The 13,226-nt window shown below is 37.1% G+C and overlaps 1 pseudogene; it reads left to right on the top strand.

Moving 5' to 3' along the window:
- The first annotated feature begins 3,532 nt into the window (after positions 1–3,532).
- Positions 3,533–4,086, top strand: LOC102872445 (annotated as a pseudogene).
- Positions 4,087–13,226: the final 9,140 nt, after the last annotated feature.

Here is a 13,226-nt window from a genome sequence, read left to right as displayed (position 1 = left end):
TCCAGTTGGTTGGGCTGGCAGATGTCCTCCAGTTTTCTGGCATAGACTAGTGAGCATGTCCACGGCTGCATGTGTCATCTTAACTATGTCAGTTGGTACCCCATCAATTCCTGGGGCCTTATTTTTTTGCCAATACCTTTAATGCAGCTTAAGCCTCTTGCTTTTTTCCCCATTGACTCTAGCTCATATGCTATGTTGTGAAATATTTCAGAGTTGTCCTGTTCTTTTTGGTACAGGGTTCTTTTGATGCTTCCTGGATCATTCAAGATTTTGCCCATAGCAACTTGAAGCCTGAATTTATTTTTCAGTTCTTTCAGCCTCAGAAATGCCAATCCAGTTCTTCCCTTTTTATTCTCTGACTGCCACTTTCTATGCATTCCATTAAGTTTGTCTTTCCAAGCTATCTTTGAAATCTTGTGTTCAGTTTTTACTTCAACATCTCTTCTCTTTGTGAGCAATTTTCAAAGTCTCTTCTGACATTTATTTTGGGTTTTCCTCTACTCTTTTTGGGACACCACCTTTTGCTTTCTTCATGGATGATATCCTCTGTGTCATCCCACAACTCATATGGTCTTCAATGCTTCAAACCTATTCTTAAGTTCGGGTGGGATAAATGTAATAATCAATCATATTCTGTTTCTCGCAGACTTATTTTCTTCAGCCTCAACTGGAACTTGCACATAAATAATTGATGAACTTTCCACAGTTGGCACCTGGACAGGTTTTGACTGATAATATTCAACTTCTGAGGAGCTCTCTGCCTGACACCCACCATACTCCTTCAGGCTTTTCTCCTTAGTCCACAGCCATCTCCTCAGCAACCAGCCATCACTTTGAAGCTTGTCAGAGCAGTCTTTGGCACAGAGGCCAGGCTCAGAGTTACCACCAGAGTACCTTTTATCTAACAAGTTCAAGGTACTTTGCAGAGCTTCTGCCATCGTGACAAGAGCCATCAGAAAGAAACATGATTGGTGGTGATGGAGCTTGTGGCAAGACTTGCTTGCTTAAAGTCTTCAGCAAGGGTCAGTTCTCTGAGGTGCATGTGTCCACAGTGTTTGAGAACTATGTGTCTGATACTGAAGTGGATGGAAAGGAGGTAGAGTTGGTTTTGTGGGGCACATCTGGACAGGAAGATTGTGATCGCCTAAGGCCCCTCTCCTACCCAGACCTTATGTTATACTGATGTGTTTTTCCATTGACAGCCCTGATAGTTTAGAAAACATCCCAGAAAAATGGACTCCGGAAGTCAAGTATTTCTGAACAAAAAGGATCTTTGGAATGATGAGTATAGAAGGTGGGAGCTAACTAAGAAGCAGGAACCAGTAAAACTCAAATAAGGCAGAGATATGGCAAACAGGATTGGTGTTCTTGGATACATGGTTCAGCAAGGACCAATGATGGAGTGAAGAAGTTTTTGAAATGGCCACAAGAGTGGCTCTGCAAGCCAAATGTGGGAAGAAAAAAAATCTGCATATTTCATGAAACCTCGATGCAAGCACAGCTCTGCATGCAGTTAATTCTGAAGTGTTTTATTAATCTGTGTTTGATTACTACCCAATTTGATTACTTACCTAAGATTACAAATCAAAAGTCATCTTGCTACTAGCATTTAGAAGCCAACCATGATTATGAATGATGTCCAACCCCTCTGACCCACCAAGGTGTTTCTACACTATTCTAACAGCTCTCCGCCGGACTCCCCCTGGATACACCAGGGCTAACTCAAGAATTTCTTAGCTTCTTACTACAAAAAGTTGGTACCTTTAATTTAGACTGTAACTAAGATGTCCTGTGCCTTCTCTCAGCTGCAAGATACTCTGGTGAGTCACCACTTCAGAACTTTAATCCAAAATGGGTTTCATTGGCACAGCTCTGGTTATGCCCACTGGGAGTGGGGATCCAGCTTGTCAATGTGGCTCAGCCAGAGAGGCCAAAGTCCATGTAGCTGTGGAAGAGTTACTGTTCTGTGGCTTCATGTTAGTTACCTTATAGTTACTGTGTAATTAGTGCCACTTAGTGAATGTTACAAAAAAGAAATGTGTCTACCCAGTAAGACTGGTACAGGATAGAGCAGGGTTTAGGGCTGTTGTACACAGTACTATGAGTCGCAGGCAACTTGATGTCACATAACAGCCACCACCACCTCAGAAGAAAAACGTATCTGTGATGAATACATCATTGAATGTACAAAATTTGATCATTGTATTTCTGGTTTCATTTCTGTCACCAAGTCTGTACTTTCCAACTACACTTTCTTCTTCATTGTTTCATTTTTTAAATTTTTTTTGCATTCCAGTCACTGACTATCATTACTGCATCTTGACTGCATATTTGTTCAATTTCAGACTGCAAATCCATGCTGTTTACAGCTAAGGAAACCTACTGGAGGGTTAATTCTTTCCAGCTAAAGGCATTGGGAGTGAGAGTGGTTTCACTTATAGAGCCCAAAATACCCGGTCTTGGTTTTCCTTGTATTGTCTTCTTCCTCACAATTCTGAAATACTAATTATCTTTTTTTTTTAAGGGCAAGGTATTGCCGGCACATCTTGAACAATCCTAAGGCAACTAGCTTATTTGCGCTAAACTCGGCTAATAGACTTAACATTTCTGCACATAAAAAAAAAAATAAAGGCTTAGAGAGTGAATTTTTCTAAAGGAACTGGCTGATAAGCAGTAGGGTCTAGAGTCAAACTCAGCAGTATGATTCTAAAGCCTCTATTCTTTGCTTTTCTGTCCCTTTGAAGATTATAAAGTTATTAAATGTCAGGGGCAAAGAAAATGCGTAGGCCAAAAAACTCATTTAGGAGAGTGCAAATCTTTTGTCTTCAGAGAGCCTAGTGGATTCAAACTACCCTGTAGCCCCCCCTATTTACTATCATGAGCCATGGATTTCTATGAGGTAGTTCAATGCTGTCTTAGGGGACCACTGAGTCAGAAATCAGCTCTCTAGCAATGGGTTCTACAAATGACTTCAAGAAACACTCAGATATTTCCTATATGACTTATGTCACTATTACTGTTTTGTGTCCTTTAACTGATTTCCCAAGGCCAGAAATAATGGTGCCTGATGATAATCCAGGAACAATTCTTTTCTCTTTTGGGTCACTATGTAGTACGTTTCCCTCACTTATAAAAGCATGAAAAAACAAACAAGCACGGTTTCTAAAACAGAAATACATGTTCTTACTTGATGAAGATAGGAAAGAAAAGGCTTTATGCAGCTGTAGCAGAAGAATCCCAACCCCATCATCTAAATTAGTCCTATTACAAGCAGATACTGCTATGCAGTTTTTGGTTGTGTGTGTTTGCTTTGTTTTCTACTTATGACCCACCCAGTATTAGGAATGCACTGGTTTTGGCTAATGGTAGAACACTTTAAACAAAGTGAAGCTGAGATAATCAATATACTCTTCAAATGAGGATTTGAAGTGAAGACAAAAGCAATGAGACAACTACAAACAGTAATATATATATATGGCAAACGAAAAATACGATAGCACTGCTTTTCTCCTCCCCCACATTTATAGGGAGAATGAAGACCATTCTCAGCAACCAGACTGTTGACATTCCAGAGAATGTCGATACTCTGAAGGGCTGCTCAGAAAGGCCCATGGGGAATCTTTCTGAGGGACTGCAAACTTATCAACGTAGAGCTCAGTCTCCTCAAAGAAAAAGAGGCTTCCCTTTGACAAATGGTGGGGGAACAGGAAGGAACTGGCTACTGTTCACACCATCTGTAGCTATGGACAGAATATGATCAAGGGTGTTACACTGGGCTTTCGTTACAAGATGAGGTCTGTGTACGCTCATTTCCCCATCAAAATCGTGATTCAAGAGGGTGGGTCCCTGGTTAAAATTTTAAAACTTTTTAGGTGAAAAATACATTTAGAGAGTTCAAATGAGACCAGGTGTTCAGCATCACAACCCAGAAAGAGGAGTTAATTCTTGAGGGAGAAGACATTGAGCTTGTATCAAAATCAGCTGCTTTGATTCAGCAAGCTACAACATTTAAAAACAAAGATATCCAAGTTTTTAGATGATATCTATGTCTCTGAAAAAGGACCAGTTCAACAAACTGATGAGTAATAGCTAGTTTTCCAGCTTATAGAAATGAGGCCAGAGGAGTCCTAAGACTCATGATTCTTGCAATAAAATGCTATTATTTGATTTTTTTTACTGTTATTCCTTATTAACTTTTTATTGTGATTGAATGAAAATACAACAAACACCACAAAATTTTAGCACTTTAAAAGGTACTTAACAGCAGGTCCTTAACTTTCCCCTCTCCCCCTTAACTTCTTTAAAGTGCTAAAGAGTGAGGCTGTCAGTTTACAGACTAAGGTATACCTGATACAAGGCATGGTATCTTCAATTACTTCCTATGCATTTGAAAGCTGGACAGTGATTAAGGAAAACAGAACTGACACTTTGAATTTTGTTTTGTGTTTTGTTGAGTCAGAACCAACCCAAGGTGACATTCTAGCAGGTTTTCATAGGCAGTAAATCTCATGAGAGGAGACAGCTCATCCTGCTGCTAAGCTGCTAGTGAATTTGAATCACGGCTTTGAATTGTGTTAAGAGATTATTGAATATGCCTTGGAATGCCATAACAAATCTAAGGTACCAAAAGTTCCTAAGTGGCAAGAATGGTGAAACTTCACTACACTGGGAATGTTGTCAGAAGGGACTAATTCTTGATAAAAGACATTATGCTGGAAAAGATGGAGGATTAGAGAAAGAGATTTTCAAGATGGACTGACACAATGACTGAAACAATGAGCTCAAGCATGTCAGAGATGGTGAAGATTACCTAGAACAGGGCAAAGATCAGATGTATTGTTCATAAACTCATTGAGTGGTACTTAACTCGACAGCACCCAATAACAAACTGAAAAGCCTTTTATGGCAGCCAGCACATTAGTACTGTCAATGAAAACTTACTATTAGGGAGCATTAGTGGCCTAGTGGTAAGAAACTGAGCAGCAATCCCAAAAGCATGTGGTTCCTGCTCCACAGGAGAAGGATAGGCAATCTCCTCCTGTGCAATTAACTGCCTCTAAAAACGCACAGAAAGATAAGCTATGGGTTGGTTCTGACTCTAAGGTACACAACAACAACTGTCTTATAAGCTATGTTTTAACTTCAATCAACAAGATCTTAAAATTATTTGTACTCCATAAACACATGGATTTCACCTGACGGTATGCACAGGAATCAGATAAATTACATGTGTGGAAGAAATCATGGGAGAAGTTCAACATCAGGAGTGAAAACTAGCCCAGGAGGCCTTGAACACTCATGAATAAAGACCAAATGAAATGCTGGAAGATATGAAAAAAAAAATCATAAGAATGAAAAAGGTCATTTCAAAGACAGAGGAAGAAGACCAGACCAAAATGGATATCAGAAGAGACTAAGTATTGCACAAGAACGCCAAAAAGCCAAGGCAAAGGGGAAGAAATCAAGAAATTAAGGAACTGAATAGAAGATTTCAAAGGGCAGCATGGGAAGACAAAGCAAAGTATTACAATGAAATGCAAGGTGCTGGAGTTGGAAAATCAGAAGGGCCAAACTTATTCAGCATTTTTTTAAGCTGAAGGAACTAAAGAACAAATTCAAGCCACGAGTTGCAATACTCAAGGATGCCACGGGCAGAATATTGAATGATCCAGGAAGCATTAAAAGAAGATGGAGGGACTATAAAGAGTCACTGTACCAAAAAGAATTGGCTGATACAGAAGAATTTCAAGAAACAACATATGATCAAAAGACAATGGTGATGAAGGAGGAAGTTCAAGTTTCTCTGATGGACTTGGCAAAAAAAAAAAAAAAGGCCCCAGTAATTTATAGATTACCAACTGACATTTCAACAAACAGATACTGCCCTGGACATGCTCACCAGGTTGTGTCAAGATATCTGGAGGACAACTACCTGACCAAATAATTGGAAGGGATCCATATTTATTCCCATTTCAAAAAAATGTGACTCAACAGAGTGTGGAAATTATCGAACAGTATCACTAATATGACATGCAAACAAAATCCTGCTAAGATTATCCAAAAACAATTGGAACAGTACATTGATAAAAAACTCTTAGAAATACAAGCTGGGTTTAGAAGAGGTTGTGGCACTAGAGACATTACTGCCAATATCAGGTGAATCTTGGCAGAAAGCAAAGAGTACTAGAGGAATATCTACCTGTGTTTCATTGACTATGCAAAGGCATTTGACTTTGTGGATCACAACAAATTGTGGCTAACCTTGAGGAGAATGGGAATCCCAGAACACTTGATTGTGCTAATATGAAACTTCTACTCCGACCAGGGAGCAGTCCTCAGTACAGACCAAGGAAACACTGCATGGTTCAAAACAAAGAAAGGAGTACATCAGGGATGTGTCCTTTCTCCTTATCTTTTCAGTCTATATGCAGAACAGATCATTCAAGAGTTTGGGCTTTATGAAAAAGAATGAGGCATCAGGATTGGAGGAAGACTCATCAACAACCTGTATTATGCAGATGACACAACCTTGGTTGCTGAAACTGAGGAGGACCTGAAGCACTTGCAGCGGAAGGTCAGGACTGTAGTCTTCAATACAGACTGAAGCTCAGCATCAAGAAAAGACAAAAATTCTCACCACTAGGCCAATTGACAGCACCATGACAAATGGGAAAAGATTGAGATTGTTAACAATTACAGCTTGCTTCGCTCCACAAGCAACACTCTTGGCACCAACAGTCAGGAAATCAAAAGATGAATTGTATTGGGAAAATGTGCTGTCAGGGACCTTTCCAGAGTACTAAGAAGCAACAATGTCAGTCTAGAGACTGGTGTGCCTGATCTAGGCCTTTGCAATTACTTGTCATGAGCTGGACAGTGACTAAGGATGACAGAAGAATTGATACCTTTGAGTTGTGGTGCTGGAGAAGAGTCTTGAACATACTATGGACCGCCAAGAAAACAAATAGTTTTGTCTTGAAGAGGGTGAAATCAGGTTAATCCTTGGAAGCTAGGATTTTGAAGCTCTGTCTCACATACACTGGGCACATACATGGCAAGGAGGAATTGGTGCTTGGAGGACATCATGCTCAGAAGGGTAGAGGGACAGCACAGGAGAGGAAGACTCCAGATGAGATGGACTAATACAGTAACTGGGGCAATGCAAGTAGATATGTCAGAGTCAGTGAGACCGGCTGAGGACAGAGAAGTGTTCAGAGTTGTACATAGGGTCATTTGCTATGAGTTGCAGGCAACTTGACAGCATGTATCTACAACAAGCTTATATTACAAATGAACATTAAACAAAAGAATGTCAGGGCCTAGGGTTTAGATAAATCAACTGCTCAAAACTGAACACAAACTGTTACCTATCCACTAGTGGCAAAGGGTGGGACAAGTACACAACACATTGCTACTTATGCTACAAAATGTTACGAAGCCACAAGTTACAGCCTGTCGGGTAAAACAAACACACACACACCAAAATAACTTAGCTCCATTTTTTAACCCAATAGTTATGTGTAGTAAAGCCAAAGAGTGCTCTACTATGTACAACTATGTTCTGGGTTTGTTTTGTTGGTTTTTTTTTGTTGGTTTGTTTAAATAATAAAAGAACAAAGTTTTTAAAGTAATAATTGTGTGTGAATTTAAAAAAAACATCTTAGGATGCTGATCTTAAGAAGAAATTTGACACACTGGAACATTAATGACTGAGGACCAGTAGAGTTGTGGAATGTTATCAAGCACATCATCCAAAAGGTCATTACAAAGACAAGGAAGAAAGAAAAGACCAAAATAGATGTCAGAAGACACTCTGAAATTTGCAATGGAACACAAATAAGACAAAACAAGGGAAAGAAATGCTAAGAGAGCTTAATGGAAGATTTCAAAGTGCAGCTCAAGAAGACAAAACAAAGCATTATTATGAAATGTGCAAGGAGCCAGAGTTAGAAAACCAAAAGGAAAGAACATGCTCAGGATTTCTCGAGTTCCAATACTGAAGGATGCTATGGGCAAAATCATGAATGATGCAGAATGCAACAAAGGAAGATGTAAGGAATACACAGAATCACTGTGAAAAAAAAAATTGGTCAACACAGAATCATTACAGGAAGTAGTATATGATCAAGAACCAACTGTCTTGGGGAGCTCTGGTGGCCTAAGTGGCAAGAAGCACTGCAATCCCAGAGATATGTGGTTCAAATCCACCAGATGCTCTGCCAGAGAAGGAGGGGCCATCTCCTCCTGTACCAGTCAAATCCAATTTGATGGTACATGCACATAGAAAATAATAAAAAAAAAAAGAAAAAAAAAAAGAACCAACTACCATCTGTCTTGAGGAGGAATCCAAGTTGCACTGTAGACACTGGCAAAATGAAGGCCCCAGGAATTGATGAAATACCAATTGAGGTGTTTCAGAAAACAAATGCAACCCTGGATGTGCTCACCAAACTCTGCCAAGAAATATGGAAGACAGAAGTGACTGGAAGAGATCCACATTTGTTTCCTTACCCAAGGAGGATGTTCCAACAGACTATGGAATTATAGAACAATATCATTAACTTCACATGCAAGTAAAATTTTACTGAAGATTATGAGAAAGCACATTGATAGGGATTGGCGAGAAAGTCAAGCTGTATGCATTAAAATGCTGTGACACAAGGAGTATCATTGCTAGTATCAGATGGATCTTGGCTGAAGCAGAGAGCATCAGAAATTTATTTACCTATGTTTTATTGGCTGTGTGGATCATAACAAATTAGGGAAAATATTGAGAAGAATGGTAATCCTAGAACACTTAATTGTGCTCCTAGGAAATCTATACCTAGACTAAGAAGCTGTTATCTGAACAAGGCAAGGGATCACTGCATGTTTTAAAATCAAGAAATGTGTGCATCAGGGTTCTCTTTTCTCCATACTTATTCAATCTGTATATTGAGCAAGACATTTGAAAAGCTAGACCATATATATGAAGGAGAATGCGCCATCAGGATTGGAGGAAGACTCATAAACCTCAATTATGCAGAGGACACAACCTTGCTTGACAAAAGTCAAGTAGACTTGAAACACTTGCTGTAGGAGATCAAAGACTATTTAGCCTTCAATATGGGTAACATCTCAACATCAAAAAAATAAAAATCGTCACAACTGGACCAATAGGCAACATCATGATAGATGAAGAAAAGATTAAAAGTTGTCAACAATTTACTTGGGTCCACAATCAACATCCATGACAGAAGGAGCCAAGAAATCAAAAGATATGTTACAGTGGGGAAATCTGCTTTGAAGGATTTCTTCACAGTTCTGATGAGCAAGGAGGTCAGTTTAAAGACTAAGGTGTGCCTGAGTCAAGCCAGGTATTTTCATTTGCTTCCTATGTATCTGGAAGTTGGACAATGAATAAGAATTACAGAATAATAATGCTTTTGAATTGTAGAGTTGATAAGAGTATTGAATAACCCATGGACTGCTAAATGAACAAACAAATCTATCTTCAAGGTGCCCCTTAGAGACAAGGATAGTAAAATGGCATCTCACTTCAAGAGACATGTCATTTTTGCAGCAGGAACTAGCCCCTGGAGAAAGATATTATGCTGTGCAAGGCAAAGGGTCAACAAAAAAGAAGACCCTCAGTGCCATTAGTTGACACTGTAACTACTACAATGAGCTTGAACATGACAGAGATTGTTAGGACAGTGCAGGATAGGGCAAAGTTTTATACCTCTTGTTCACCAGGGTTGCTATGAGTCAACAGCACCTGACAACAACAATAAATGTGAAGGAATATGCATTTCATACTTAGGTATATAAAAGAAAAAGTATCTTACTATTTTAATATATATTATAACCAAGAAAATTAAATGAGTTCAAATAAAAACTGTTATATCAGCAAGAATTATGGGTAAATAACTAATGTTGGACGATGAACAAGAAGTCAAAAAAACTAGTAACTTTGAATTGTGTTAGCAAAGAATACGGAATATGTCACAGATTGCCAAAACAACAAACAAATCTGCTTAGAGGCAAAGATATTTAAGATTTTTGTCTCACATACTGTGGGCATGTTGGTATGAAGAGAGCCAACTCCTAGAGAAAAAGACATCATTGCTGAAAAAGCAGAGGATTAGCAACTAAAGAAAGGAAAGCCCTCAAGAACAGACTGACACAGTGACAGCAACAACAGGCTTAAGCACAGCCGAAATCACGCAGATGGTACAGGATTTGGCAGGGTTTCATTTTGTGGTGTACAGGGTCACTAGGAATGAAGGGCTGACTGAGTGGTGCCTAAAAAAATCACTTGTAAAAGAAATTAATTTTATACTATGGTGTTTTTACAGTATTCTAAATATGACCTTTATATTTTTGACCCTCTGAATTCAAGAAAATAGCATTAATATTGTATTTTACCTTTACATATCTGTTGTCAGATATTGTAAGTAGATTTTTTTGTGCACAGCAGACTACTGTGACTGTCCTCAGAAGGTTGGTTATACTTTTCCCAGAATCTTTCTCCCACAGATCTGCTGTATTGGGTTCAAATCACCAATCTTGCAGTTAGCAGCCAAGTACATGACCACTATCTACTGTGCTGCCAAGATTGTCTCCTTATGCTAATAGAGAACTTTAGTCTCAAGACATTTTCTGTGGGTTTTTAAGATTTCCCGTGTATCAGAACATTTTACTTTTTAGCTACAACAACTACTTATATTCAAGGTTAAAATTAGGATTACTGTATGCCAGAACTTAGGATTTCCTTCATATTGCAATATAAAATATTTATCTAGTGCTCGCTTCGGCAGCACATACACTAAAATTGGAACGATACAGAGAAGATCAGCAAGAAGTGTTCCATATTTTAAAAAAAAATATTTATCTAAACAAAATAATAGCTTATATTATAAACTTTAAAAAAAATCACTTTTTAGTACACGATGACAATACTTTAAAAAAATCCTCCATAAAATTGTGGCACATCAAACAGATACACCTTTATATACGCTAACAAATATGACACTTTCCGAAAACTCTCATCTGCTACAGGAAAATGTTCATTTGCCCTTTTTTAATTTTGTAGTTTCTTGATATTTAATATCTAAATTTGCACATAAGCATTATAAGCTTAAGGAAGTAAAACCTAGTTACACATTTACATATACTTAAGTAACAATAAAAATCAAGAAGAAACCAATGTAACATGTTATTTAGATCTAGATTTCTCTCACTGATTACAGATGAAACTGGCTTATAGCTGACCTATCAGTGGGCTTCTGAGACTGTAAACCATACAGGAGAAATGGAGTTGCTAGTAGATTCTAACCTCCAGAGAAGCAAAGCCTTTTGGTTAGCAACACAACTTCCTACGGATCAGGGTAGGTGTCGGAGCTCTCTTATAGATCTAGTCATTGACCTATCACGTAGGTTAGGAATTACATTTAACAGCTGTGAAAAAGAAATGAAAATCTGTTCAAAAGTTTTATAGGATTTTATTTTAGTAGATAATAATTTGCCATCAAACATTAGCATCTTGAAAAAAAAATTTAAGAACTGAATGAATGGTAGTTTTTGTTGCTAAAGAATAAAATAAAACTTTTAATGAACATCTCCAATTTTCTAATTTTAGCACTAGAGAAATGGAACCTGAACTAAGTATCCTGGAAATTTAGTTTTCAGCCCTTGCTGTTTTTTCTGCTTTTAGAAAATACAGTTTATTCAGAGCAAAAATATTTTAAAAGTATGTCCAAATCCATAAAGGTTATTAAGGTCAAGTACTGAATGTTCTTTTTTGATAAAAATGCAAAGATAGTACCCTGATTACAGAAATTAAAAAAATGTATTGCCAAAAGATGATTTGCCTAAATGCATTTAGAAACTGATTTCTTTTTTGGTTTTTTATTGTTGATTCATAACCAGCTGATAGCTGATACTCCAGTGGGTTTTCAGAGGCAGTAAATCACACAGGAGGAGACTGCTCATCTTTCTTCTGCAGAGCAGGTGATAGATTTCAATCATTCGCCTTTGGGTTGACAGTGCAACTCCTAAGCCATCAGAGCTCTCTTAGAGAGCTAAATTTGAGAAATAACATTTTTTATTAGTATTTTCTAATAGTCTTTTTCTTTTACCAATTTCTATACCTGGACCTTCTTAAGACATTTCTCCAGAACACAAGATACATAATTTTTCTAAGGCATTTTTTATTCTAATTGTACCTTGTGAAAACACATAGTGGAATATAAAATCTTTGCCTAGCTAAAATCTATAGTATTCTTTATGTATTATTTTAAAAGTGCTACCTTTAAGACCTTTTAAAAATATATGACTAATATATTTACATTAAAAACCTAGTTATTTGTTTTGCTCTTTCTCTATTATAAAACAAATCTTTGCCAAAAAGGAATCGTTAGTTAAAAAATAAAGTGCCTTCCCACTTCTGTTATCATGTCAACAATAAATAAACTTACGAGTTATTCGAGTACTTTCAATTAATAACATGATTTATTTAAAAATTCATTTTCTAAATGAATTGCGCAGCACACCAAGGTAACCAATAACCAGTCTACCTTGTTATTGTCTCATATTTTTAATATATCATAGTGACAACCTAATATTTGCAATTATTTTCTCAGTAGGTTTATACATTAGCTATTATCAAGTCATACCAATTTCTTCAATCAGATATTTTGATATGTAAAAACATGACAAAATTGGCTTTAAAAAAATCAAATATTGCCAATAAGGCTTCAATCTGAGGTAAAAAAAGTAATATATATACAAAACATAAATTTTATGAACTGTAACCAAATTCTCAGTTTCAGTGTAAATTGCAGAGCTAAAATTTCCAATGGCAAAATTATCTTAATTACTCTAAGTTAAACAAAATTCCTAATATTTATGGTTATGTTACTTTGCCATACTTTTCATTAAAGTTATACTTCCAGGAAGTACTGACTTTATCTTTTTATATGATACAATGATAATTTTATAACATAAAGAAAGTTTACAACCCCTTAACTTATAACCATTTTAAGTTTATTTTACAGCACTTTTATTGACACATCATATAACTACTGACCAGGACTGTTTACAAATGTAATGCTTGGCCATTGAGAGAATTAAAAATATTTTAAGTACTAAAATTGTACACCATGATTTGTTTAACTTAAACATGTAATGGTGAAATCTAACAAGAGAAGGAAAAAAGAAAAAATAATAAATGATTTCCCAAAACA

The sequence above is a fragment of the Elephantulus edwardii genome, unplaced genomic scaffold (genome assembly GCF_000299155.1).
Source record: "Elephantulus edwardii isolate Elephantulus edwardi_28Jun2011 unplaced genomic scaffold, EleEdw1.0 scaffold00100, whole genome shotgun sequence".
In the NCBI taxonomy this organism is placed as follows: Eukaryota; Metazoa; Chordata; class Mammalia; order Macroscelidea; family Macroscelididae; genus Elephantulus; species Elephantulus edwardii.
The sequence above is the reverse complement of the archived record's forward strand: the minus strand, read 5'-3'. Positions and strand labels throughout refer to the sequence as shown.